The sequence below is a fragment of the Akebia trifoliata genome, chromosome 6 (assembly GCF_017979445.1).
Source record: "Akebia trifoliata isolate Shusen 1 chromosome 6, ASM1797944v1, whole genome shotgun sequence".
Lineage (NCBI taxonomy): Eukaryota > Viridiplantae > Streptophyta > Magnoliopsida > Ranunculales > Lardizabalaceae > Akebia > Akebia trifoliata.
This window is the reverse complement of record NC_141380.1, coordinates 16,542,760-16,565,577: the sequence shown is the minus strand read 5'-3', so window position 1 is coordinate 16,565,577 and position 22,818 is coordinate 16,542,760. Positions and strand designations below refer to the sequence as shown.

At 40.9% G+C, this 22,818-nt stretch overlaps 1 pseudogene; it reads right to left on the bottom strand.

The window, feature by feature from the left end:
* Positions 1–719: 719 nt before the first annotated feature.
* The window catches only part of LOC147400328 (homeobox-leucine zipper protein MERISTEM L1 pseudogene), a 30,708-nt pseudogene continuing 8,609 nt past the window's right edge, over positions 720–22,818 (bottom strand).

Below are 22,818 nucleotides of genomic sequence, written 5' to 3'. Positions count from 1 at the left end.
TGAGAGGGGTGATAGTTGTTAGTAGAGAAAGTTGGAGAGAATTTTGTAGTGAAGGTTGGGGGCCATTTTTGGGAAGAGGATGAGGGTATTTATAGATGTTTAGGAGTTATTTTAGGGATATAATGGGGTGAAGTGAAAGAAGAAAATGGGTAGAATGGTTATGAGTTTGAGAGAGAAGTGGGTGTAATTTAGAGGAGATTGGAGGGTATTTAGGGAAGGGGGGTTAAATGGGTGAGTTTTGACCCAAATGGTTTGGATCCTACCCAACCCATTTGGGTGGAGTGTTTGGTGAGGTAAGTTTAAGATGGTGGTTGAGATTAAATGGTGTTTGGTTTAAGAGAATGGAGGATTTAAAGAGGTGGTTGATGATATTTTGGGAGGATGAAGGAGATGATGCCATGTGTTAAAGTGGGTGGAAATGAAGGGTTGGGATAGGTTGATGGGAGAGGTTGAGTGTTTGACTTGAGAGGATGGTGTAGGTTTAGGTTGTAGATGTAGGTTTTGTAGGGAATGATGAGGGTAGATTAGGGGAGGTATAGGTTAGGGGTGTGGGTAGATGTGTTTGATTTGAGAGAAAAGGTGATGGGTTGATGTGTGGGTAGATGGGATTTAAAGCAAATTAATGGGGTAGGTAGTTGGGTGAGGGAGGTGAGATGGGGTGATGACATGTGTCATCTTTTGATGATAAAAGAGTGATTGGTTGATGTGGGTTGTGGTTTATGGGTTAGGGTTGTGGGTTGGATAATGAATTGGATATGGTTAATGATTTGTGGGTTTTGTAGTGTTGGGCTTGGGTTTTAGAAATGGTTTTTACGAATACGGAGGCGGAGCGGTGATAGTAGAGGAGGGGTAGGCATCTCAAGTCTCACCTTTTTAATTTTTAATTTTTTTAGATTTTTGCAATCATTAATTTGATCAAAAATGCCACGTGTTGGCGAATCGGGCTTTTTAGGCCCGTTGGTGAAATTTATCGAAAATTTGACGTTTTTTATTTTGGAAGCGGAGCGGTGAATGTTGGGAAGTCGTAAGGTAGGCCGAGTCCTTTTGGTGGCCTCCTAAACCATTGAGAGGTCTTAGGGGCCTCGGTTTGGTAAAAATGTCCATTTTCAATGAGTTGGGCCCTTAAGGCCCGTTGGCCCATTTATTTGGAAAATCGATATTTTTGGGCCCTTTCGAGAAGTGGCCCGTTCAAATTGAGGTGTCTACAGCTGCCCTTCTTTGCAGGAATTGCGTGCAAAGAACTGCAAAGAATAGACTAAACCCCTATTTGTACGGGCCAGAAAAATTCTGTAAAAACACGATCTTGAATTATCGATTGTATTGAAGATTTTTGTGGAAAATGGTTACTCAAGCACGGGGTCTGATAGAGTTTTGCCTTATTAATTCATTGATCTCGATGGCGCGGAGCTCGTGTGAGATCTTTGATTTGATGAAAATTTGATGAGTTTTGAAATCCGACTATTTCTTCGATCGTGTTTTGACAAATCGGAGTTGAGTGCAACTCGAGGGGTTTTTTGAAATTCTTTTGATTTTTTTTTTTTTTTTGTTACCTTCTTTTGTTGATTTTGCTCTGTTTCTATCATACGCTAACCCTCTCAATTCATGCATTGTCCTTTGATACCTTTGATCCTTTCAACGGTGCAAGCACTGAGGTTGTTAGTAGTCGCCACAAATCCAAGAGAGTTTTGCAGTTGGAGCACAAGCAATATGGTTGTTAACAGCTGTCACTGATCCAAGAGAGAGTTTTGCAGTTGGAACCGAATCGACCAAGACCTGTTGCATTGGTGCTACTCTCTTGTAATATCAACATGTTGTTCTGACTGGAATTTGGAGTATTTACTCGCAGTAGAGAAACACAGTTACCAGGATCTCTACCATTAGCAATATGTGCCATTTCTTGAACAGCACCACCATTAGAAAGAATGTCCCACTCACTTCTAAAGTTCTCATCGCGAAGGAAATTGAAAACTCCCTTTGGTGAGACTGGAAGCCAGAAAGAAGTAGCTGCACTTAGCACAATACCAGGAGGCCTGCTGAGATCATCTATGCTTTTTCCAATCATGGCCCTTACATCTTCAGCGCCACTTCCCGATAATGTTGTCCATGTGTGAGCAGTAGAAGCACTTACACCAGAACAAAAACTCATCACCATTCTTTCAGCTAACTTCAACGTATTCTTTCGCCCTTCTTGACTTGTGATCACACCAACATCTCCAGCGGGCATGTTACTAGCCATAACATTTGCAAGGCGTTCACATTGTTGATCTAGGGTAGCAACCCAACGCTTTGCGCCAAACCCAGGGCTGGAGTTAACTAGTGTTTTATATATACTATGAACTGCTTTATCATCCACTTCTACGTGTTCGACCCGTATAACCTTGGAGTAACCATTTGACATTTCTTGTTTTAAACAACCTGATGGCCTTCTTCGACATCTCGATATCGGGCTAGGACGCAAATGATCCAAGGAAACATTGACCACAGTCCAAATTCCCTCAGCATGTTGTTTACAATACCTTACAAAGAAACTTTCTCAAGTCAGAACCAGAGGTGAAGGGACTTGAAATTCTACTGTCATCACTTGAAGGGCTCCATTGTAGTTTTCTGCTACGCCTATTGATACGACTTCAAGAGTTGTTGCTTTTGAAACAATGTTAGAAAACACGGTGGACCACTGATTCACATCCATAAGGATCTCAACAAGGTTAATGTGATTCATGATAACAACGGCAGTTTCTCGAGAAGCTTCTGATTTCGATAGTTTTGGTCCAATTCCCCTTGGGAATGTTTGTATGTACTCATCTTCACTTAGAATCTCATAAGCATTGTTAAGGCCACGCATCCATAAGGATTTCCCTAGTTAGGTCATTCTTATAAACTCTTCCATTGTTGCAACTGTAAGTTCGATGATCAATGGTTTATCTACCTCAGTAGGCCCGGAGAGTGATCTTAGGAGGGGTCTTGCCTGCGGTCCCTTCTTCGATGCCTTCGCGTCTTGTCTAGTGAGTCGTGATGATGAGTCAGGCTGAAAAATTGATGATGAGTCGGGCTGCCCGAATCCGTGCTTTGTAGGAACGTCTTGACTCTTTTTACAGAATGTTGAAAGATTAATGCAAAGAAAATAGGTTTTGTACTTACTTGGCCTCAGGTGTATCTAATGCTTTGAAAACTTGAAGTTTGAATAAGTCCTAGAATCTTCATCATCGGCCAAAATAGTAGTTTTTTCTTTTTTTAAAATTTTATGAAATATCTTTATCAAATGAGTACGATAAATTCAAAGTTTGTAAAACCTTTGGTTGCGACGATCTTGGTATTTTTGCCAATCACAGAGGATATAAACGTCAATTACTCTTTTGATTCCTTTAGAGTCATTCCCAGTGCCATGGTGTTGGAAGACTATTTTGGGTCTCGGGATTTTGGAAAGATTTTGCCGTTCACAGTTTATACTCTTGCGGGCCAGGAGTTGTGTTTTTTTTTTTTTTTTTTTTTAACCTTTATTGCCCCTGATGCCAATTACGGTTTTCATCAGACCCGGTTTCCACATTTTTACGCATCGACGTCCTTTTTGGGATTTTCATCGTGCTGGTGGCTTTGATCTTGCCATAGTCTGATTCTTTTACTCATAGCGCCCTTTCAGGTTTTCACTATGCCCTTTCAGACCATGCTTGTATTTTTCTAGATTTTTCATTACAATTCTGCTCGGAGTCTCTGTGTCTTTGTGGCTTGGTGACTTAAGTTGAGCTGCAAGATCGACGACTCTACTCTTGTAGGGGTACTCTTTTTTTTTCGAATATCCGATCTGGATTCCCCTCTCGAGTCTTCCAACGACTGACAAGACTTTGAGGTCCGGACCAAGTTGCAAGATCATTGGTGTTGCCACTGTCGTTATGTTGCCCTAGAACATTTCCTGATCAAAAAGGACTTTAAGTAGGACGAAACGTTGGCTTAGGCTTATGGTAGTGGAAGGTTACAAAAAGGTTAAGGTCTGGATCTAAAGTGGAATAAACATGGGGTTCGTCTATTTTTGTTTCGGAAAAGTGATCTATGTCTCCTCCCAGCGTCTCTCGAACTTGTTTAGGCTGGAGATTTGGGTCGAGCCAAGATCAAGTGTTCGAGTTTTTGACTTTCTTGATTTTTTTTGTATTTTTAGCCGTTCACAGTTTATCCTCATGCGGGCCAGGAGTACTTTTGATGCTTTTGATTTTTCTATTTCTTTCTGATCTTTTTTTTTTTTTTTTTTTTTTTTTTTGTAGTTGTTGACTTACCCCAGTCTTAGGTTAAGAAATGAACGTGATGGCTCAAAAGGGTTGACTAGGGTGTGATGGTTTGTTTGGGATAACAAAAATGGCCTTTCGTCATCTCAGGGTCAGGTCTTAGGCGTAATATTTCTTAACAGTGTCAGCATTGATCGGTTGCGGGAAGACTTGTCCGTCCATTTCTGTGAGAATCAGAGCTCCTCCTGTCATTACCTTCTGTACGATGAATGGTCCCTCATAGTTTGGTCTGAACTTTCCTCTGGCGTCTTCTTGGATTGGCAGAATCTTCTTTAAGACCAAGTCTCCTGGCGAGAAATCCCTAGGCTTAACTTTCTTGTTATAGGCGCGAGCTATTCGTCGTTGATAGATCTGTCCATGGCAAATGGCTGCAAGGCGTTTCTCTTCAATCAGATTCAGCTGATCGAACCGAGCTTGAATCCATTCAATTTCATCTAACTCTGCTTCTTTTAAGATTCGGAGGGAAGGAATCTCAACCTCTACGGGTAAGACTGCTTCCATTCCGTAAACCAATGAATACGGAGTTGCCCCAGTCGAAGTTCGAACGAAGTCCGGTAGGCGTGTAGGGCAAAGGCAACATGTCGTGCCAATCTTTGTATGTAACTGCCATCTTCTCGATTATTTTCTTGATGTTCTTGTTGGCTGCCTCGACTGCTCCATTCATCTTAGGTCTGTAGGGTACAGAGTTGTGATGGGTGATCTGGAAGTCTTCGCACATTTTGATCATATCTTTGTTCTTGAAGTTCTTAGCATTATCAGTTACCAATCCGCTTGGAAGTCCATACCGACAAATGATGTTGTTCTTGACAAACTTCATGACGTTGCTCTTGGTAACATTGGCGTAGGATGCAGCTTCTACCCATTTTGTGAAGTAATCGATAGCAACAAGGATGAAACGATGCCCATTTGCAGCTTTTGGCGAGATCTGCCCAATGACGTCCATGCCCCAGAGTGAGAAGGGCCAAGGAGTAGTCATATTATGTAGTTCTGAAGGTGGGGCATTGATCTTGTTGGCATATATTTGGCATAGATGGCATTTGCGGACATGCTGATAGCAGTCACTTTCCATTGTCGACCAATAATATCCCATCCTCATGATCTTCTTAGCAAGCATATGACCATTCATGTGAGGTCCGCAGACTCCTCCATGTACAGTCTCAATTAGTCGTTTCGCTTCTGTTTCTGCCACACACCTAAGTAAGATCTCATGGTGCGACTTCTTGTACAGAATACCGTTGCTCAAGAAAAATTGTCCTGCTAGCCTCTGAATGGTCCTTCTATCATTTGGCGTTGCGTCTGAGGGAAGTGTTCGATCTTCAAGATATGCCTTGATGTCAAATACCATGGCTTTTCTTCAGATTCTTCTACTTCGACGGGTAAGCAATAGGCTGGCTCATCTTGAATTCCAATCTCAATAGGGTCGATGATTAGGTCTTCCGAGATGTTGATCATAGAGGCAAGTGTAGCTAGTGCATCTGCAAACTGATTCTTAGCTCTCGGCATGTACGTGAATGAAATCCTATCGAAGCGTGAGCTTAGTTCTTCCAGTACTCGTGGTAAGGAACCAGTCTTTGCTCTCGGGTCTTCCATTCTCCAGTCGTCTGATAGACTACTAAGCTTGAATCTCCGAAAACATCGATTTCATCTACCTCGAGATCCAGTGCTGCCTTCAACCCTGCTATGCATGCTTCGTATTCAGCCTCATTGTTGGAACATTGAAATTTTAGTCTGATTGCGATTGGCACGTGGGATCCATCTGGCTTGATCAGAACTGCCCCTATTCCGTTTCCTTTCTGATTGGCCGCTCCGTCGAAGTACATTTTCCACCTGGTTCATCATTATCGTCTTCAACCTCAGTGATCAGTATGGCTTCGTCAGGAAAGTTCGTTTTTAATGGCTCGTAATCAGGCAACGGGTGCTCGGCTAGGTGGTCGGCGATTGCTTGCCCTTGATGGCTTTTTGAGTGACATAGGTGATGTCAAACTCAGATAACAATAGTTGCCATTTTGCAGTGCGACCTGTTAATGCTGGTTTCTCGAAAAGATACTTCAGGGGGTCCATTCTAGCAATAAGCATAGTTGAGTAACTAAGCAATAGTGGCGTAGTCGTTGAGATGCCCAGACTAATGCGCAGCAAGTCTTCTCAAGTGTTGAATATTTTGCTTCATACTCGGTAAATTTCTTGCTGAGATAGTAAATGGCTTGTTCTTTCCGTCCTGATTCATCGTGTTGCCCTAGCACACACCCCATTGACGTTTCTTGTACCGAGATGTACATCAGCAAAGGTCGCCCTAGAGTAGGAGGGACTAGGACTGGTGGATTGAGCAGATATTGCTTAATCTTGTCGAACGCTTCCTGACAGTCCTTGTTCCATTTCTTCGGTGTGTCTTTCCTGAGTAGTTTGAAGACTGGCTCACAGATAGGCGTAAGCTGTGCAATGAAACGACTAATATACTGTATTCTTCCCAAGAATGCCCGAACATCTCTCTCTGAAACGGGTGCTTTCATCTCGAGGATATACTTGGTTTTTGCCGGATCTATCTCGATGCCTCTTCTGCTGACGATGAAACCCAGTAGTTTGCCCGATGTTGCCCCAAATACACACTTTGCAGGATTGAGCCTCAAACTGTACTTTCTGAGCCTGTCGAACAACTTCTTGAGATTCACCAGATGATCTTCTTCAATGCCGGATTTAGCAATCATGTCGTCTACGTAGACCTCCATTTCCTTGTGGATCATATCGTGGAATAGTGCGGTCATTGCCCGTTGGTAAGTCGCCCCTGCGTTTTTCAGCCCGAATGGCATGACTTTGTAGTGGAAAGTACCCCATGGCGTGATAAATGCAGTCTTTTCCTGGTCTTCTTCCGCCATTTTTATCTGGTTATAGCCTGAAAAGCCGTCCATGAACGAGAACATGCCATGCCCAGCCGTACTATCGACTAGAGTGTCGATGTGTGGAAGTGGGAAATCATCCTTAGGACTGGCCTTGTTTAGGTCCCGATAGTCAACACACATGCGTACCTTCCCATCTTTCTTGGGTACTGGGACGACATTAGCCAACCACTCAGGGTACGTAGAGACTGCAAGAAATCCGGCTTCGAACTGTTTCATGACTTCGTCCTTGACCTTGAGAGTCCATTCTGGCTTTAATCTTCTCAACTTCTGCTTAATCGGCTTACTTCCGGAGGCAATTGGTAGCTTGTGCACGACAAGATCTGTGTCCAATCCCGGCATATCCCTGTACGACCATGCGAAGACATCTTGATAATCTTGTAAGAGTTTGATCATTTCTTCCTTTTGTTGTGACGTTAATAAGGCTCCGATCTTGACAATTCGTGGGTCCTCTTCGGTACCAAGATTGATTGAATCTGTATCCTCAATGTTTGGCTGAACACCTTTCTCGTGACGTTCTACCAAGTCTTTGATTTCTTTAGGCGGGTACTCCATTTCGTCCTCAGACTCTTCTTCGATCCCCATGAGGTCAAAGTCGAGTTCAAGATCGAAATCATACTCGTCCCTTTCAAATTCTGTTTTATCTGGGTACTCATTTGATTGAGACATATCCCTTGAAAACTTTTTTTTTTTGGAAAATATCTATTTTTTTGTAATTTTGAAAGCTTTTTGATTTTTTTGACTTTTGATAAATTTTTGATTTTTTTGTTTTTTGAGGAATATTTGTTTTTTTGTTGCTTTTCGAATACCTGAAATAAGAAGAACAATCATGCGAATTCGTTAATAAAGATAGGGAGCCCTCAAAACAGTCTTTACCCGAGGACGAGGGCTCGTTATGATCCTCGGGCAAACTAGATTCGTTTAACGGAGTTTTTTTTTGGAGGCCTCAACAGCCTCAATGGTCAATGGGAATTCCTCCCAATTGTTCAGAACTTCCCCTTCTCTGAGGGGGCGGATGAGATGTGAGAGTGATGTGTTGGGTGATTTGGTTGGTGGTTCGGAGATAACCATGATCTCCGATTGATTTTTGTCAGATTGGGGCATGGTCCCTCCCAAGCTTGGTGGGATGACGACTGATGCCCAGTCAATGCCCGTTGAAAAGGGTGATTTTTTCTCTTGGTCGTAGTAGTTTCCACTTTGGTTGATTTTAAAACGGTCTCGGATAGACTTTCGTTGGAATCCCCATTGAATAAAACATCAATGCCTTCTACGAAGGATGGTTGGGACTCAACAACTGAGTCTTCTTGAAAGTGCAGTGGTGCGATTTTTACCGTTTTTGCCCTTTTTGCCAATGGTGGTTCCGATAGGTTGTCGGGTCTGATATGAGACTTTGAGAAGCTAACGCTAATGTGAGGGACTCGGCCGAGGTTCCAGACATTCGATTCCCGATTTTGCTTTCTTGCTAGTCGAAGTTCTTTCTTCTTTTCTTTCATTTCTGCTATATCCTTCTTTGTGGGCCTAAACCCCAGACCAAAATAATGAGTATCCTTTCTTGCTTCGACCGGTGTAGCTCTTCCTCTTCCTCCTGGTCCCAACCCCTGCTTGGGTCGATAACCTGCCCTCTTCATGATCCGACCAATCATAAGGTTTGCTCTTGATAGCTTTGCTCTTACCTTCTCCTTCCCCTTCTCGATGTGATTGACAGCCGCGAATTGGTACGAATGGTAGAGTGCCTTGTCCTTCGTCATCTCTATATCAATAAATGGCACGTCCGGAGCTCTGCCGGCCGGGATCAAGTTTTCTGCCAAAACGGATATCATTCTCTGTCCCATGATGAATTTGACTCTCTGGTGTAGAGAAGAAGGTACTGCCCCTGCTATGTGGATCCATGGCCTGCCCAGTAATAAATTGAAGGTTGTCGGTATTTCCATGACTTCAAATGTTACTTCGAAGGTGCACGGGCCTATTGTGATGGGTAAATCCACCTCTCCCAAGGAGTCTCTTCTTGAGCTGTCAAAGCCTCGGACGACCTTGTTGTTGGGCTTCACATGAGACCAATCAGCGTTGAGCTTCCGGAAGGTTTCAAGTGGACAAACATTAAGCGCTGAGCCATTATCAATCAGCACCCTGGCAACCATCATGCCCTTGCATATGACCATGATGTTTAGTGGCTCGACGTGCCCCGTTCCTCCAGGCACAAATTCATCTTCAGTGAAAATAATGGGATTGGGGGCCATTATCTGGCCAATCGTTTGTTCTAGTTGCGTAGGTGAGGTAGTTGCAGGTACATGCGATTTTTCCAAAACTCTCAGTAATGCCTCTTGGTATTCTTCTGACTTTTGCATTAGACCTAGGATACTGATTTGAGCTGGCTGTTTGTTCAATCTGTCCACTATATTATGCTCTCTCTTGAGGACGAGCTTAATAAAGTCTGTGGCTTCTTCGTCTGTCACTTTCACTTTTTCTTCCGTCTTCTCCTCCTTATACAGCTTACCCTTTCCCTTTGCTTCTCTTTTCTCTTCGTCGGTCACCCCTTTGCCTTCTTCCTTGATTTTCACCCCATTTTTCGATATTTTTTTGTATCGCCCTGCCCTTGTCATATGCCCAATGTCGGCCACCATTGCTTTCTTCATGGCTTCAACCCCGGAGGTTGTGGTGATGGTTGTCTCGTAACTCCAGGGAACTGCCTGGATAGAGTTATAAGGGAATGGTTTGGGTGAGTGTATGGTCATGGGAGGTGGATCGGGTTTTACATTGAGGATGAGAGGTGGTGGCGATGGTTTTGATGGAGTGTATGGGATGATGAGCGGTGGTCGTGAAGATGAGGTGTATGGTATATGGAGAGGGGGTCGAGTTGATCCTTGGGAATATGGTGGTGTGTAGGGTATAACAAGGGGAGGTCGGGTTGAATTTTGATGATGGGGTGATCCGTAAGGTATAACTAAAGGTGGTCGGGTAGCGGTATTTTGATGAGGGGGATGGATGGTGAGGTTGGCCATTCTGAGAGGTAGCTGTGAATTCTGCGATGAATCTGTATAACGGTTGACTGTGTTAACCGTTGACGTCCTTGATTCCTTCGTGAAGCGTACCCTGACTTTTGCACCGATAGGCGCTATCAAATCCGAGGGATTGAAGTCGAGTTCTCCGCAGATGACATTTACCCTATGCCCACTCCCCTCTCCATTGTGAGTAGGTAGGGGGTTTTGATTGATATTCTGTTGTTGGGGTGGGTTGGCAGGTCCATCCAGTATGAGTGCTTTTTTATCTATCAAATTTTGCACCTGGTGCTTGAGTTGCCAGCACTGATCTGTGGAGTGTCCTGGTGCACCCATGTGGAATTCACAGAGCAGGTTAGGGTTGTACCCTGGCCCTTTCACAGCCTCAGGATTTGGTGGACGTTTTACCAGATATTCTCCTCTGAGTAAGAGTGGCAGTAATTCTGATAGTGTCATGGGCAATCTGGTAAATACTCTGTTTACCCTGTTAGGTCGTGCCTGTTGGTTTTGCCCATACTGTGGTGCTGGTTGTGCTTGCAGAGGAACTGTCTGAAAGGGGTTCTGCGGTGCTGGAGCCCAAGCAGCTCGAGGTACTGGCGCCCAAGGGACTTGTGGTGCCTGCGGCCTCTGAACTGGTGCCTGAATGAAAAGAGGTTGGCTGGGTTGTACATTGTTGATTTGAGTTTCCTCTTTCTTTTTGACAAAAGGCACGAACTTCTTCTGTGCCGATGTCCCTGCTGCTGCACTTAGGGCTGTGAAGTCAAATATTAAACCAGTTCGGATCCCATCCTCGACCCGGTCTGCCACTTGAACAAGATTGGAGAAAGTGCCCGTGGTATGTCCAACTAGATGAGTATAAAAGGCATGCCCTAGTGTTGAGATGAACGTGGTGTTCATCTCTTGTTCAGTCATTGCAGGCCTCACTTGTGAGGCAGACTCCCGCCATCTCTGGGCGTACTCTTTTACTGTTTCCCTTTGCTTTCTAGTCATCTTGGCCATATCATTTCGATCCAAACCTACATCAGTGTTGAACCGATAATTATGCCAGAACATTTCAGCCAAGTCTTGCCAACTTTTGATAAGCGTATGGTCCAATCCGGAAAACCATTTAAGTGCTGGCCCTGTCAAGCTTCTTTGAAACAATTGCACCAGTAGCCTGTCATCTTCGCCGTATTGGCACATGGATCCGCAGTATAGTTTTAGATGTGACAGAGGACACCCCACCCCACTGTACTTCTCAAACTCCGGACATTTGAACTTGGCCGGCAACTGTGCATTAGGATAAAAGCAAAGGTCCCTGAATCTTGTCCCTCCTAAAGTATTTGCACCCTTCATTCGTCTCATTTCTTCTTGGAGAGACTCTATCTGCTGGGCCATTTTGTTATCAGTGGCATTTTTGGCCTCAGGCACCCTGAAGTCACACTCATCATCTGGGATTACCACCGGAGGTGGTTGATTCTGTGGGATGTAAAGTGGAGGGCCCTGATACATTGGCACCGTAGGAGGTGTGGTGGTCTGTTGATCTGGTCGTGTCTGTTCAAGGGGTTCTGGATTTGATCCAGATGCTTGGTGCTGAGCGGCTTGCGCTTGTAGGAAGTTAGTATTACTAAAAACAGCCATCAACATTTGTTCTTGTCTTTTCGTTGTTTCTATTAACTTCGCTATCATTGCATTAGCTTCAGCAAGTTCACTTGTCGCAGGTTGTGGGTCCTCTGAGTTGCTCATAGTTGATGTAGATCGAAGGAAATACGGAGGCTTCTCAGGTTGTTTGTACTTCTTTCGTTTGGCCACCTTTGGGTACAGAAGACCAAGCATTACTATCTTGTTTACAAAAAGAAAAATGCCTGACATTTTATTAGGTCGGGTAAAAGTTATTTATTTTAAAGCGAACGAGTTTTAAAGAAAGAGTTCTTTGGTTTGGAGCCGACATTAACGCGAAGTTGGCATTAACACGGGACTAGCAAAATATTTTGAAAAAGAATTACATCAACACAGAGTTGGCATCGACACGGAGTCGGGAAAACATTTTGAAAAATGTAGTTTCATCAGCACGGAGCTGGCATCGACACGGAGTCGGGAAAACATTTTTGAAAAAGAAATTTCATCAGCACGGAGCTGGCATCGACACGGAGTCGGTAAAATTTAAAAATGATTTCATCAGCACGGAGCTGGCATCGACACGGAGTCGGTAAAGCATTTTGAAAAAGTGAAATTTCATCAGCACGGAGCTGGCATCGACACGGAGTCGGTGAAGTATTTGAAAAAGAAATTTCGTCAGCACGGAGCTGGCATCGACACGGAGTCGGTAAAATTTAAAAACGATTTCATCAGCACGGAGCTGGCATCGACACGGAGTCGGTAAAGCATTTTGAAAAAATGAAATTTCATCAGCACGGAGCTGGCATCGACACGGAGTCGGTAAAGCATTTTTTTTAAATTTCATCAGCACGGAGCTGGCATCGACACGGAGTCGGTAAAGCATTTTGAAAAAATGAAATTTCATCAACACGGAGCTGGCATCGACACGGAGTCGGTAAAGCATTTTTTTTTTTTAAGAAATTTCATCAGCACGGAGCTGGCATCGACACGGAGTCGGTAAAATTTAAAAACGATTTCATCAGCACGGAGCTGGCATCGACACGGAGTCGGTAAAACATTTTAAAAGAGAAATTTCATCAGCACGGAGCTGGCATCGACACGGAGTCGGTAAAGCATTTTAAAAAAGATTTCATCAGCACGGAGCTGGCATCGACACGGAGTCGGTAAAATTTAAAATGATTACATCAGCATGGAGCTGGCATCGACACGGAGTCGGTAAGACATTTTGAAAAAGAAGATTACATTTTGAATTTTGTACACCAACCCATTAAACAATTCATTTATGCCATGATTATCCACAAATATACTGAAAGAAATTTCATTGAACTATTGAAAATTGTTTGACAAATAGGATTTTCATTGAATTACAACTTTCAATAACTGTTTTACATTTTTTACATGGACGCTTGGATTTGTTTTGATCGTCATCAGGATTGCTGGGACAATTAGGCTTGCTTCTTTTAGTTCTAACGACTGACTCTTTGAACTCTGCTGGTCCATCTGGATACCCTAAGGTGCGTTTGTTCCACGCCTTCTCAATGAGATGCACTAACTTTTCAGTCAATGGTTCGGGAGAAAAGAATTGTTTGTGTTGAGGTAGCGAAAACTTCTATAGGTACTCCGTACTGTTCTGGGATCAAAGCAGGTTGGTAAAAAGATGTCTCATCTAGTCCGATCAAACGGACATAATAGGATCCTTTGGTACCTAAAACAGGGTAGTCCGTCATCCACCAAGGGCATCTCAAACCAATATGACGTGCAAGACGAGAATCCAACCATTTGCCCCAAGCCTTGACTGAGTTGTGACGCACTAACATGTTTCTCTTGGAAAAGTGCTCTGGCCTATACTCGAGGGTTGAAGGAATGTCCACAATTTTGAGACGGTCGCAGAGCCACATATAAAGTAGGTGAGGGCTTCCTTTGAAATCCCTTCCCTCACCATTTTTTATGGCATCCAAACCTGAGAAGGTTTCAGCTAGAATAAGAGGTACGGGATTGGCTTTTCTAGAGAGCTGGGAAGCTATGTCTATGAAAGACTCAGGAACAGTTTGACCCTCGCTTTTGGAGGTCAGTATGTATTGGGCTAGGATCCCTAAACATAATCGATAGTCTCTAGTGGCTCTCCAAGCTTCTGGTTTTACATGGATGGACTCAATAAGGGTACTAAATCCAATCTCCCGTTACGAACTAAGGCCTTGGCTTCTTCCTTTGAAATGTTTAGGCCTGTGACGAGATCACCAGAATATCCTGTCTTCAATGAAGGCCTGACTAGAGGACCTGAAGTAGATATCCCCATGATACCACAATAGTCTTCATGAGTAGGACACAAGTGCATATGCCCAATGTGGAAGATGTGAAGATAAGGATTCCAACGCTTAGCCATAGCGTGCAAAAGGTTCCAATCTATCTCAAACTCATGGAAGTACAGAGCGCATCTCAACATGAATTTTGCAAAGTTGAATTTCTCTACGGTGTGCATCCCCGTGATGGCTGTTTTGACCAATTGGTCGATTGGGTTATTGCCTGCAGCCAGCATCCTGAGTTGACACAAGAGAATAGTTCAGTACATTTCCAAGGTCAATGTAAAGTTACTTTTCTTTTGAAAATCTTTGTTCTTATGGAAAACACTTTCTTGAAAATATTTTTCTTTTTTGAAAATTTGATTTTCATTTTGATTTAAATGGCCCGGCCTATCATGATCATTGGATCGAGATGGACTGGGTCATTATTGAATTTTTGCAAGAAATGGATTCTTTATTGGGTCGGTGTACCCATTTTAATTTCTGAAAACAAAATTTTGACCCTTGAGGACAATCATACACTTTGATCATTCACATACATCAATCATCGAGTTTCTTTCAACAACCCGGGAACACCCGCGATAAGTTCGAGTCGTGACTTACAGGGAAGGCTTCTAGACTCTAAGCTTACTACTGCAATGCATTTTTATCTGGCCACTCTTGCCCAAGCACACCTATATACCTCTCAAGCGTACTCAATCAGACGGTACGTGGTGACTTGGTTTGATATACCGTATAGGTGATAATCTAAAACTTCAATTCACTTCTCTGAAGCCAAAAATAGCCAGTTTGATCCCCAGTTGAGAGGTGGCGCACGATGCTGAGCAAAGGCCCGCTTAAGTACCTCTCGTCTAGAATAGACGTAATCTATCCCCCTCGTACAGTAGGGTACAGCGGGGCAGGATCTTGCTTAGGCACTGGTTTTGACCAAGAAGTGCAATTGATGTACTTGGATTATCTTTTATATACCTATGGGTACGAGTCAAGAGTTGTAGCTTTCATAAATGGTTTTCGCATCCCGCGAGGGGACCGACCACGTACTAGTACTACGTTGGCAATCGGGACATGTGACCGTGCGGCTTACAATAGGACAAAGGCTCAGGTCGCTCCAACGTGGGTGTATCAATATACCTTTCAGAATCACCTGATCAAACGGTATTGATGCCCCAGTTTTATATACCTTACGGTACGTGATTGGAGTTGTGGTTTTCATGAATGACGTCGCATCTCCGAGGAGACCGGGCCACGCACTAGTGCCACGTTGGCTATTAGGGACATGCAAGCGTGCAGTACAGTAAATTAAACGTGCTAGTGGTGTGTGCAAATAAGATAGGGTGCGCCCGGGGCATTTTTCAGATGAGTGGGCCCGTTGGCCAGATCATAGCATTTTAGATAATTAGTCCGTAAGAGTCGCACATTCATCATCAACCAATCAATTTTTTTTTTTTTTTCATCATTTTTTTCAATTTTACGAATGAACTAATCATAAAAGGACTTCTCTTTTTTTATAGTCCAACCGATGATCACTTTGAATTTTCATTTTGATCAATCAAAAAGTGGCGAGCGGTACGCCCTGAGTTTGGAAAAGATGATCCGTTTGATCTTTTGAAGCTTTAAAACTTAAAATAAAAATAAGTTCCAAGAGGAAAGTTTCCAAGACTGATGTAAGGAACAAGTTGAGCAAAAAAAATTTTTTTTTTTTTTTTTTTTATTTTTAATTAATTTTTTTTTTTTTTAATTTTTTTTTTTAATAAAAATTTTTATGTGCTCATTTTGAGGCACATTGCCTCTGGTTTTTGGCTTGGGCCAAATTTTTTTCCTTTTTTATGCTTTTCTTTCCTACTCATTTTGTATCGCGACGAGACGTCAAACGGAAATGATAGCGTAAACGATAGTAAATGAGCTCAAAAACCGATTCTGAGTTGTCAAAATGTTTCTGACTTTGTCACATTTGGTAGAAAATTTTGTTCTACCCCAAATCGATATGCACTAATAGCTAATCGGAGATCGGACGAGAAAGTTATGATCATTTTAAGTTCGACTGTCCATTCGGCCAAAAAAGAAGAAAAACGACTTTTTTTTTATTTTTTTATTTTTTTTTATTTTTTTTATTTTTTTATACACATTTTGAGGCACATTGCCTCTGGTTTTTGGCTTGGGCCAAAAAAGAAAATTTTTTTTTTCATTTGTTTGATGATACGCATGCTTAAAATGACATAATCGGAGAAATAAAGTGAAAATCGGATTTTTTTTTTTTTTTTTTTTTCAAGCGAGTAAATAAATAAAGGAAACCTACCTAAAAAATAAATACAACAAACACAACAAGTATTGTTAGCTTGCAAAAATAAAAAAATAAAAATAAAAATTGAAACCTTTCCTTTTTTACCAAAATAACCGAGTTGACACGAGGGTGGAGCCTTTACTCCCCAGCGGAGTCGCCAAGCTGTAGACGCGAGATTTCGCCATTACGATGACCCTATCTACGATGGTTTGGAGTCGCCACCATTCATATTGTAAGTGGGTGTGAATGGTCACCCGATGTGCATTTTTGAAAAAGTGACATTTTGGCATTTTAGTGACTCACGTGGATAAGGTACGGATCAAACCTTAAGATCCGGGGTAAGCGGCTCGGTTGGAGAAAAGGGAAGGTGTTAGGCACCCTTTTCTCCCCACTAAATAGTGGTAACCTCAATTCAACTCGGTCATTTTGATTTTTAAAAAAATATGAAAAATGATGTGCCACGTGTTGTGCATTTGTACCCTAGATAGGGATTCATTTTCGGCTTGATCATAGGGTCATTCCATTGATGGAAATGACCCTTATAGACCTTTAGCCTTGGGGTCCATTCATCCTAAAAAATAAAATGAAGGGGAGAGGGTGATAGAAGAGGGAGGAGGAGAGGGTGTAGAAGAGAGAGGGGGGGATTGCCTTGAACCCACCTTGTATCTTGTTTCTTCTTTTCTTCTTCTTGCTTGAGTCTTCTTGAGTCCTTAGTATTTTAACCAAATACAACTCTTTTTCTTTGATTGAAGGAGTAGAGAAGAGATGATAAGGGAGATGAGTGTAGTATGTGATTTTTTTTTATGAGACTTGGGGAGGGTTAGTGTGAGGGAATTGATGAGATTTTTCTTAGTGAAGGGGTGATAGTTGTTAGTAGAGAAAGTTGGAGAGAATTTTGTAGTGAAGGTTGGGGGCCATTTTTGGGAAGAGGATGAGGGTATTTATAGATGTTTAGGAGTTATTTTAGGGATATAATGGGGTGAAATGAAGAAAATGGGTAGAATGGTTATGAGTTTGAGAGAGAAGTGGGTGTAATTTAGAGGAGATTGGAGGGTATTTAGGGAAGGGGGGTTAAATGGGTGAGTTTTGACCCAAATGGTTTGGATCCTACCCAACCCATTTGGGTGGAGTGTTTGGTGAGGTAAGTTTAAGATGGTGGTTGAGATTAAATGGTGTTTGGTTTAAGAGAATGGAGGATTTAAAGAGGTGGTTGATGATATTTTGGGAGGATGAAGGAGATGATGCCATGTGTTAAAGTGGGTGAAAATGAAGGGTTGGGATAGGTTGATGGGAGAGGTTGAGTGTTTGACTTGAGAGGATGGTGTAGGTTTAGGTTGTAGATGTAGGTTTTGTAGGGAATGATGAGGGTAGATTAGGGGAGGTATAGGTTAGGGGTGTGGGTAGATGTGTTTGATTTGAGAGAAAAGGTGATGGGTTGATGTGTGGGTAGATGGGATTTAAAGCAAATTAATGGGGTAGGTAGTTGGGTGAGGGAGGTGAGATGGGGTGATGACATGTGTCATCTTTTGATGATAAAAGAGTGATTGGTTGATGTGGGTTGTGGTTTATGGGTTAGGGTTGTGGGTTGGATAATGAATTGGATATGGTTAATGATTTGTGGGTTTTGTAGTGTTGGGCTTGGGTTTTAGAAATGGTTTTTACGAATACGGAGGCGGAGCGGTGATAGTAGAGGAGGGGTAGGCATCTCAAGTCTCACCTTTTTAATTTTTAATTTTTTTAGATTTTTGCAATCATTAATTTGATCAAAAATGCCACGTGTTGGCGAATCGGGCTTTTTAGGCCCGTTAGTGAAATTTATCGAAAATTTGACGTTTTTTATTTTGGAAGCGGAGCGGTGAATGTTGGGAAGTCGTAAGGTAGGCCGAGTCCTTTTGGTGGCCTCCTAAACCATTGAGAGGTCTTAGGGGCCTCGGTTTGGTAAAAATGTCCATTTTCAATGAGTTGGGCCCTTAAGGCCCGTTGGCCCATTTATTTGGAAAATTGATATTTTTGGGCCCTTTCGAGAAGTGGCCCGTTCAAATTGAGGTGTCTACAGAGCTAACCCGAACAACTCATAAAAACTCAAGACAATTACCCACAATAGGCTTGAGTAGGACTGAGGACTGAGACATTGCTTACAACCAGCAGGATTGAGGCACTATGTAATTTTTAAAGATTTTGGGGTCATTTCTGATGATTCACTTGGCGTTGATGTTCATTCTGACTGACCGGACTAGTGACCCTAATAAAATGGTGAACGGTCGAGCTTAAGTTCTATGATAACCTTGTAACCCCATCAAAGGCAGATTACCAATTTCAGTATTATCCCCTTGATAACATTTTAATGAATCCTGATATTTTATTGAATTCTATGCACCAATCCATTAAACAATTCATTCATGTAATGATTATTCAGACGAAAAATAATTTTATGGCATTCTTGAAAATTATTGACAAATAATGTTTTCATTGAATAAAAGCTTTCACAAATCTGATTATTTTTTGCAATTATTTTCCTTTTTGAAAAACATATTTTAATAATTTTTCAAGGTTTATGCCAAAAATAGATCTTTTGTAAATCATTTTTCTTTCATTTTCTTTTCTTTTGGAAAATATTTATTTTGGAAAACATTTTTATTTTGGAAAATATTTTATTTTTGAAAATATTTCTCTTCTTTTAAAATGGGTTGAAACCCGAATTTAGCAAAAAGTTTGAATACCATTTTGATTTGAATGGTTCGACCCATCATGATTGTTGGACTGAGATGGACTGGGTCATTATGAAAATGGATTATTTATTGGGTTGGTACACCCAGCAATATGATAACCTTGAATTAGATTAAACAACAAGTTTGGTTATCTTGAGGACAAAACTGTAACTTCCTGATCTCAATATTTGTAAAGTCCGTTTCCGAAAAGTAACCCGGGAACACCCACGATAAGTTCGAGTTGTGACCTATAGGGAGGTTTCTAGACTCTAGGTTTATTACGTGCAATGCAATTTATCTGGCCACCCTTACCCAAGTGCACCTACATACCTCTCAAGCGTGCTCAATCAGACGGTACGTGGTGACTTGGTTTGATATACCGTATAGGTGATAATCTAAAACTCCAACCCGCTTATCTGAAATCAAAGCAGCCAGTTTAATCCTCAGTTGAGAGGTGGCGCACAATGCTGAGCAAAGGCCCTCTTAAATACCTCTTGTCTAGAATAGACGTAGTCTATCCCCCTCGTACAGTAGGATACAACGGGGCAGCATCATGCTTAGGCACTGATTTTGACCGAGAAGTGCAATTGGTGAACTTGGATTATCTTTGATATACCGTATAGGTACGAGTTTAGGGTTGTAGCTTTCATAAATGGTTTAGCATCCCATGAGGGGACCGACCACGTACTAGTACTACGTTGGCAATTGGGACATGTGACTATGTGTCTTACAATGGTCAAAGGCTCAGGTCACTCCAGCCTGGGTGCATCGATATACCTTTCAGTGTCATCTGGTCGAACGGTACTGATGCCCTAGTTTTATATACCCTAAGATACATGACTGGAGTTGTGGTTTTCATGAATGACGTCACATCTCCAAGGAGATCGGGCCATGCACTAGTGCCATGTTGGCTATAAGGGACATGCAAGCGTGCAAAGCAATAAGCGTGCTAGTACTGTGTACAAAACAAGGTGGGGTGTGCCTGGGGCTTTTTTCAAACAAATGGGCCCATGGGCCTGATCATTACATCACAACATGAATATCATATGAATATTACCCACACAATTCATCATATCAAGATTAAGATCAAAGCATGCACATCAAAATATATCTATCAAGATCATGGTATGTTAGATAGACAATCAACAAGGATAACACAACCATAACTAATCATCGACCAATCACAAAAACAAACCCTTTTTTTTTCTTTTGTTTATGGTCTAATCAAGGATGCTTTGGGTGACCCTAAATAAATTGAGATTCTCAAAGAATATTGAATTGAAAATAGATTGATAGTTGTATAGATATGAAGCGATAAACAATTTTTTTTGAAAAACATGCATAGAAAATCTTTGGAGAACATTGGCTAACTTGAATAACTCATAAGGTTTCAAATTTTACTAAAATTTATTAAGCCAACGTGGCCATCTCATCGATAATCCAGTACCATAACCTTCTAGATTTGATAGAAAAATTTGGATCCAAAAATGAAATTCACATTTTTTACTTTGGTCCAATGTTTTGAAAATAAGCGGTTATGAAATCAAATTGAAAACCAAAATTCGAAATGAAGATTAATTTTTAAAGATTTTTTTGAATTTTTTTTATATAGAATTTCATCCACCATAAACACGTGGCATTGGATCATTTTTTAGGTGCCACGTGGCAAGGTTAATGACTGTTAGTAAGAAAAGAACCGTACTAAGCTTGTAAGACTAGTCCATTCCTCTTTTTGTTTTTGTTTTTTTTATTATTATTATAAAACGAAAAACAAAATTAAAAGAAAAAGAAAAAAAAAATCATGATGCTGCCAGCAACATTAACTACCCAAAACTCTACATTTTTGTTTGTTTTGTTTTATTTTTATTTTTTTTGTTTTTAATGTGCTGCCACAAAAAATTTAACATTGATGACAGCAAATACACTTCACCTCATCTTCGTTCACTCTTTTTTTTTTCTTTTTTTTTATCATCATGTTGTAATCACAACATGCTGCCAACACTTCAACCTTTTTATTTCGGACTCAACAATTGCAAGATTTCCAACGTTACTGGTTGGATTAATATGCTTCTTGATTCAAATGTAAAACCCAAAAATAGATTTTTTTTTTTTAAATCGATGTAAATTTTTTGTAAAAAAGAAATCTTTTTTTTGATCGAGATCTTAATCTTTCATTCCGAATCAAGAATCTATCATTAATCAACACCTTGAAATCTTTCTTCAACAAACGACAGAGAGGTTGATTTTTCGTTAAAATCGTTTTTAGATCGAATGCGTTTCAAAGGGGTTGTTAAATCTTTGAAAGAGAACAAAGATAGGAGAGAGAGAGAGAGAGAGAGAGAGGAAACGCCTCTCTTTTCTTGCTGATTTTCGTCCTATTCTTTGTGGAGAAGAAGATAAAAATAGTAAAAACTATTTTTTGCTAACGGTACACCCCACAAAATTTTTTTTTTCTTGAAATCCTCTCCTCATCACGAACAACATTAAAAAAGGTAAATTTTTTATTTTTTAGCGCATCATTCACAAATAATTTATTTGAGAAGAAGATGAAAAATAAAAAATCATTTTCTACTAATGGCACATCACACAGAAACAAATAATTTTTTTAATGTTTTTTTTGTGATTTTTTTTTCTTGGAATCATTTCCTCATCACGAACAATATTAAAAAAAATAAGTTTTTTTATTTTATTTTTATTTCTTAGCACATTACTCAGAAATAATTTATTTTCACAACTTATCACTCATGCATATTAACGTGCTAAACAAATTTAAAAAAAAAAAAAAAAGTCTATGACTCCTCATCCCAACCACCATCATTTCGTCCTCCATTCATATATCAATTTAAATATTTCATTATTTATGGTCTTTCTAAATGACCCTCGATTGAACCATACAAAAAAAGATTATATACCAAATCAAAGTATCCAAAATCGAACCAAAGGATACCAATAAAGGATATTACAGACCCAAAAAGAATTCAAACAAAAAATGAGTCAATACTCATTTTTTCACATCATCATCTTCTTAATATCCTGTATTATTTAGGGTCATCCCAAACGACCCTAAATCATAACAAATAATATTCCATAATAATACGTTAAAAAATGATGCCAAGAGACCATAATACCATCCCAAAAATAAATGAATCAAATAAAATAAAAAAATAAATAAAAAAAAGGTTTAAATGGCAATGTTCCCATACTTGGGGTTTTCCAAGTTTGATCCTCAATAATCCCTAGTAGAGTTGCCATTGAAAGCGCCCTCAATCCGCGGGGTGTGCGAATCCACTTTTGACTTTGAGGTTTTGGAGTCTCCACCTAGTTATTACGGTCTAGGAACCGAACATCGACTCGAAACGGATAAAAATAACTAATCTACTTAAGAAAATACTGAGCCCGGGGATCACGTTACAGGGTTGGAAGGTATTAGGCACCAACCCCGTTCGGCAAATGCATGTCTCTACTAATTCTCAAAAATGATTACATTGCAAGATAAACTAAAGACAACAAATAATAAATAAAAAAAAGTTACCTTGCGGATTACAACGAATCCCTCAGCACTGGCGGAAAGTATCCTTGTATGTATTTCCTTACTATTCACCCATCACCGGATCTGATTTCTGATCTCCAAGTTGAAGTATCTTCTTCTTAGATCTGTGAGTTTTCTAATTTTTTTATATGGATTTCTAGGTGTTTTCAAAGGGTTTTTGAGTGTTTTTTGAATAAAATTTGGGGGTTGGATGATAGGTAAGGGTTTAAGACTTTAAAA